We start from the raw sequence: 6472 nt of genomic DNA, 5'->3' as shown, positions 1-6472 counted from the left end.
CCTTTTCTTTCTTTGTTCTAATGAAATAATAGGATATACAGAGGCAATATTAAATAAAATGTATATTACATTATATTTCTAGCTTCTCTAAAAATATATACACACTTGTACGCACGATGCACATTTTTAACATACAAAATCGTCACAGTCTGACCTAGAACTACACTAGATACTGGTAGTGTTGTATTAATTGCAAAATACTATCTTTCTAGCAATAGTAGAGGGTTCTTTTTCACCTCTTCTTATATATGAAATAAAGTGCACGTGTCCATAAAAGAAACGATATGTTTGACAGAAGTGGGAATGATGTCTTGCACACAACAGGAAACATTTCACGAGAAGCTGTTAACTCCAGTGAGTGATTAACAAAGCTAAAGAATAAGCGTGACCGTTTATATTGCAGAAAGAGGATACGCAGGATGGGCAAATAGCAAATACAGGCTTTTAAAACTCTTAAAAAGCGTTAAAAAAAGAAACAAAAATTTGGGTGGAAAAGTGAACAGAGTAAGAATTCCTCTTTAATCGATGGCATTCAAAATATTAGGATCAATCTTACCTTGCCTAAAACAGTAAATTATAATCATCTTTCCGCCGTTGTAGCATAACTCTAAGGACACTAGTTCCAAAGGAATTCATGAGAAATAACGGTGAATCAAACATGCGAAATGTTAAGGCTAAGACAATTCTGAATGTCAAGGTCGCATATGTACGCTGCAAAGTAGTCGCCATTTCAGTTGAAGCTTTTCGGCCTTTTCTGTTCGTTGCAAACGCTGCAAATCACGATGACTGATTAAGGACAAAGTTCACAACTATACGTCAAAACAAACACATGTTTTCATTTTATTCTCAACAAAGAATGTATTGATTTGTAAATATAGATGGGCTGCTCTATTTATAATGTTTTGTAAAACATTTCAAATTTAAATGATAAAACTGTGGATCCAAAAAGCCAACCTTCCACCCATTTGTTTCGTGTTTTGCTTTGTCCAGGCTCTGATATTATAACATCGTGTCGTAAGCGCAGAGATTATGAAATGTGGTTTATTTTACCAAATTCCAAGAAGTAGACGAAAAGTATGTATGTATGTATGTTTGTATGTATGTATGTTTGTATGTATGTGTGTATATATATATATATATATATATATATATATATATATATATATATATATATATATATATATATATATATATATATATATATATCATGTTTTCAACAAACATGTGAAACAAAAATGTCAATGTTGTGATGGACAATCCTGCTATGACATTTTACTTTGCCCAATTTTGTCTTATTTGTTTGTTTTAATTGTCTCTTAATTCTGAGCCAATCAGATGTCAACTTGTCACCACAAGCGAAACGCTCTTGTCCCTTATTAAACATATCGAAGCAGCTCGTATAAGACTCTAATTGCGTTACTTTATTAGGAATTCGAATTTAATTGAATTGTTTTTTAGTCTTGATTTTAACCACCGCCTATTTGTATGACTCATTGGGTAGCTAAATATAATAATAATAATAATAATAATAATAATAATAATAATAAGGACTTTGTATAGCGCCTAATCTGTAGAAGTTCTAAGCGCTTTACAACATTAGACAACACCTATAAGATAAAAAATATATAATGATATGATTACAAAAATAAACACCATGCAATTAGAAAACATTAAAAAATATGCGGAGAATATTTAAGGTATGATACATCATTAGGCCATTAAGTTTGTTCTTGCAGTCGAAATAAGTGAGTTTTGAGAGCTCTCTTGAATGTGATCACTGTGTCTTTGTGTCTAAGTTCAGTGGGCAATTCATTCCACGTTGCTGGGCCCTGGCATGCAAAAGAACGCTGTCCATATGACTTTGTTTTCATACTTGGAATAATGAGTATACGATTGTCAGAAGAGGAGCGTAAGTATCTTGCTGGTGTGTACTCATGGGTGAGGTTGGATAGGTATGTTGGACTAGTGTCCGACAGTGAAACACAGTAGAGAACAAATTTTGTTTTTGATTCTGGATTGAATGGATAGCCAGTGTAGGGTACAGAGCAGCGGGGAGGTGTGATCTGATCGTGGTACTATAAGGATGATCCGAGCAACTGTGCTTTTTTAAATACTTTTTGAAGTTTCTGGAGTAAATATTGAGATGAACCAAACATAACTGAGTTACAATAGTCCAGTCTTGAAAGTACTAATGAACACACAAGTGTTTAACTTGCATCAACTGAAATATATTTGCTAATTGAGCTGATGAGTCTCAGCTCAAGATATGCAACCTTGCATATGTTCATGACACGTTGGTGCAATGTGAGAGTACTGTCCAGAGTAACACCTAGGTTTCGTACTGATTGTGTGAATTTAATGTTGGTGTTGCTGATATTTAATGTTTGAGGTACAGGATGTGAATGAGAAAGTCTTTGTATTGTGATCAGAATAGCCTCAGTTTGATCATCATACATCTGCAGCTTGGTATATGTCATCATGATTTCGGATCATACTTAGAGTACCACGATCTGAGCACACGTCCCCGATGTTCTGTACCCTACACTGGCTATCCATTCGATCCAGAATCAAACACGAAATTTGTTCTATGTGCTACGTTTCACTGTCCGACTCTAGTCCAACATACATATTCGCTCTCACCCATGTGTACACACCAGCAAGATACTTACGCTCCTCTTCTGACAATCTTATACTCATTATTCCCACTATGAAAACAAAGTCATATGGACAGCGTTCTTTTGCATACCAGGGCCCAGCAACGTGGAATGAATTTCCCACTGAACTTAGACACAAAGACACAGTGATCACATTCACTTATTTCGACTGCAAGAACAAACTTAAAGACCTAATAATGTTACCTACCTTAAATGATCTCAGCATGTTATTTTAAATATTTTCTAATTTTATGGTGTTTGTTTTTGTAATCATATCATTATATGTTTTTTATATCTTACAAGTGTTGTCTAATGTTGTAAAGCGCTTAGAGCTTCTAAAGATTAGACGCTATACAAAGTCCTCATTATTATGATTATTATTATATACATCTGCCACTTTGTGTTTAATCATAGTTGAATATGATTTGCAAATCAGTTAAAAAAGTGATCAAGAAATAATTAAAAACAAGATGTGTGACAATCAACTAGAATTTAGAGTTCAGATTTCAACAAAACAATGATCCATTACCACCTTACTCAGTTGTAACTGACGAATTAAGTCTCTATTCAGATTTCAGCAAACTCCTGATGGGGGTTCTGAAGGACTGGTCTAGCTTAATTTTAAATTTATATGAACCAACTCCCAATAGCCGGACCACCTAGTGAGACAGATGTTAGTACCATGTTTTATAAGTCTTTGGTATGACTCGTCTGGGGTTCAACCCCGCAACCTCACTCTTCCGAGTCGGCGCTGTAACCACTAGGCCACTAGAATGGTCCTTCAAACATTATTGTCTTAATAGAATGGAACAAAATTCTCTCAAAGACAATAACACCTTTTACTCTGACAATTTTGGTCAGGAATTCAAGATAAAATCATTTCTTATTTTTAACTGCTGAATGTTGAAACCACCTCTTATATTCTACAGCAGTAACATGATTTCAATTTAACTTCTATGTTGGACATATTGGCAGACAGGTTGGCATCATTATCATATAGGACCAACAAGACATCATGATAAGTCATGTGATATAAATTCCATGATGACATAACGTTCTATTTTTAACATGGCTGCCATGGTGGCCATACTTGATATCATATTGGTACCATTTCCAATTTGAATAAATATTAAATTATAAGAAGTCTTGTAGTGAAAATACAATAGAGATAACAAGATTTTCAAGATAGCCATTGTGCTGACCATATAGGAAGTCAGAATGTCACCATTTTCGTTTTACAACCAACTAGACTTTATAGTCTTTCAATGAAAACCCTACGCTGATGTAACCATTCATTCAGGAGAAGTGACAGGATTTTCATTATTGACACTTCATTCAACTAAAATCAGCTCAACATCGTAAGAAATCTTCTGGTTAAACGGCCATGGCAATATTTGTTTCCATTCAAAAGGAGTAGCCATAACAAGACTTTAAAGATACTGCTGTGGCAGCCATATTGGATATCAGATCAGCGCCAATTTATTTAGGGCCAAACTGACATCATAGAAACAATTTTAGTGGAGTCTTCATCCAGATAGGATCATCCATCCAGGACAAGTAGGAATAACAAGATTTGAAAAAGGCCTATCTGGATGCTATATTGAATGTCCACCCAGCACCATTATTTCTGAGAGGACCTACCAGACCATAGGGTGATTGTGTGTTTGTTTGAAAAATTGCAATGCAGTCGTCTAAGTAGTTGAAGAGAAGTAGTAATAACAAGCTAGAGTTAACAGATGGACACACAATGTACAATATATCATACATAAGCCCACCAGGTCTGTGTCAAGTAGTGCTAAATGTTACGCTGTCCTAAAAAATTTACTCCCGTGTAACAAATTAGTAGAGAAGGACAGGTAGGAAAATTTCTTCATTCGCATTTTGTCGGGTTACCCCAGACATCTCCTCTCACTTCCCAATTTTGTCAATCATACAATTATTTTCGTTATGTATTTTTTAAAAATATTTTATTACTGCATGGGGTGGGGGACCAACACAGTAACATCAAAATTTCATCTTAAAACCCAGCCAGGCAGCTACTTGTGCATAGTGTGAAACCTGGTCAGTACCTGATCATTTCTACAAATTACCATATAGCTGTTCTTGGTTGCTGTAAAATGCTACTACATACAAATAAATTACTTCATTGAAACTGCTTTTAATAAGTGTCTGCTGTTAGAACAACAACTATATGTACACTCTTTATATTTTATCTTTTTATAACTAAAACATTTGCTCCATTCCATTGATTTACATTTCTTAATATAATTCCTACTCTTTGGGAAATAAAGATGAATTATGAACTATATAATTGCTTGGAAAGTCATTGCAACAAAAGAATGCAACATAATATCATCATAACTAACAGACAAATTGAGCTTAGAAATATTTATGAACTTGCTGCTGGAATACTTATTTATTACATGTTGATGAAATTTATAATAATAATAATTTTAATAATAGTAATAATTTCTTTTTTTTAGCTATTTTTATCATACACATTTAATGCCAACAAGGAGATGATATATTTCAGAATAAGTAATTTTTTTGGTAATATTTAACAATAATCAAGTTATTGTACTAACAAGGTTTTCATCCAAAAGCTCCCAAGTCCAAAAGTTAAAAATCCAAGTCTAAAAGGTTAAACTAATATGTGAAAAACAGTTTTGAAGAATTGCATGATAGTCTAAAAATGTAATCAGTTTATCTATTTATAACCATGATAATATGTCCAAAGTTATATGATTGTAGCTTTGTTTGCTTTTGGCCATTGTGCTAAAATGAATTCAGGATGGACATATAAACAAACGCACAAAATGACAAAGACACATACTGATGGGCATAAGCAACTGGCCATTTATGATATTGTATAGAGGGTGAAGCGAATAGAAACAAACACGAAATTGGAATAATCACATAATCCTGACCCTTTTTTCTAAACATGTGGATGACTATATGAGCTCGTGGAAAGCAGTAACATTTGTGTCGGGCACTTTTGTCTTCAAATCAGAAAACATTACTTATTCTTCTCATGCTCTCTCTCTCTCTATCTCTCTTAATTTTAAATAAATTGATCAGATATTTAAAAAAATTATAAATGCCCAATTGGTTGCTAAACACCTGCTGTTCACCTGTCTTGTATCACCATCACCAGCTTACTAAGTTAGTATGGACCAGGGTCACCCAAAGAATTACTTTCGGGTTGGGGACAAACATGTATTGGTCAGCTATTACGTTTTACAGATGGAGGCCAAGTCATGTTTAGAGGTGAAATCAGTTGGAGAGTGGGTGACCCTCCTTGTCCCTATGTGCAAGCGTCCATAGTATTACTCGAAATTACAAAATTACTCAGCAGGGACTGTATGAACTGCAGTCAGATGATTCCAGATACAGTATGGTTTACGCTCTTCATCTTTAATTTATAATAAACGAATACGTTTAATCCATCCTTCGGATTTAAGTTTTAATTATCTTAGTATACTATAACAGATTATCATTACCTACCATGATGGCTTAGAAATGTCAATGTTGTTACTACTGGAAAACTATTTGCTGCACATAGATGAAATAATAATAATAATAATAATAATAATAATAATAATAATAATAATATAAACTAATTCAATAATTTTCCTGGTAATTTACTGCTAGCTCTTAGTTTAAATTTATTTAATAATAAGTAGGTAACTTATGGAAAAATGTTAGGAAATGACAGGATGTGTTTGATAATAGAGGTAAGAACTTTTGCAATCAAACCATGATCAAGTGTATATAACTGTACGATTCTTAGCTGAATATTTTATTTTGCCATAGAACGG

This window comes from Sinohyriopsis cumingii, chromosome 3 (genome assembly GCF_028554795.1).
Source record: "Sinohyriopsis cumingii isolate HCF-2022 chromosome 3, ASM2855479v2, whole genome shotgun sequence".
In the NCBI taxonomy this organism is placed as follows: Eukaryota; Metazoa; Mollusca; class Bivalvia; order Unionida; family Unionidae; genus Sinohyriopsis; species Sinohyriopsis cumingii.
Note: the sequence above shows the minus strand (reverse complement) of the source record.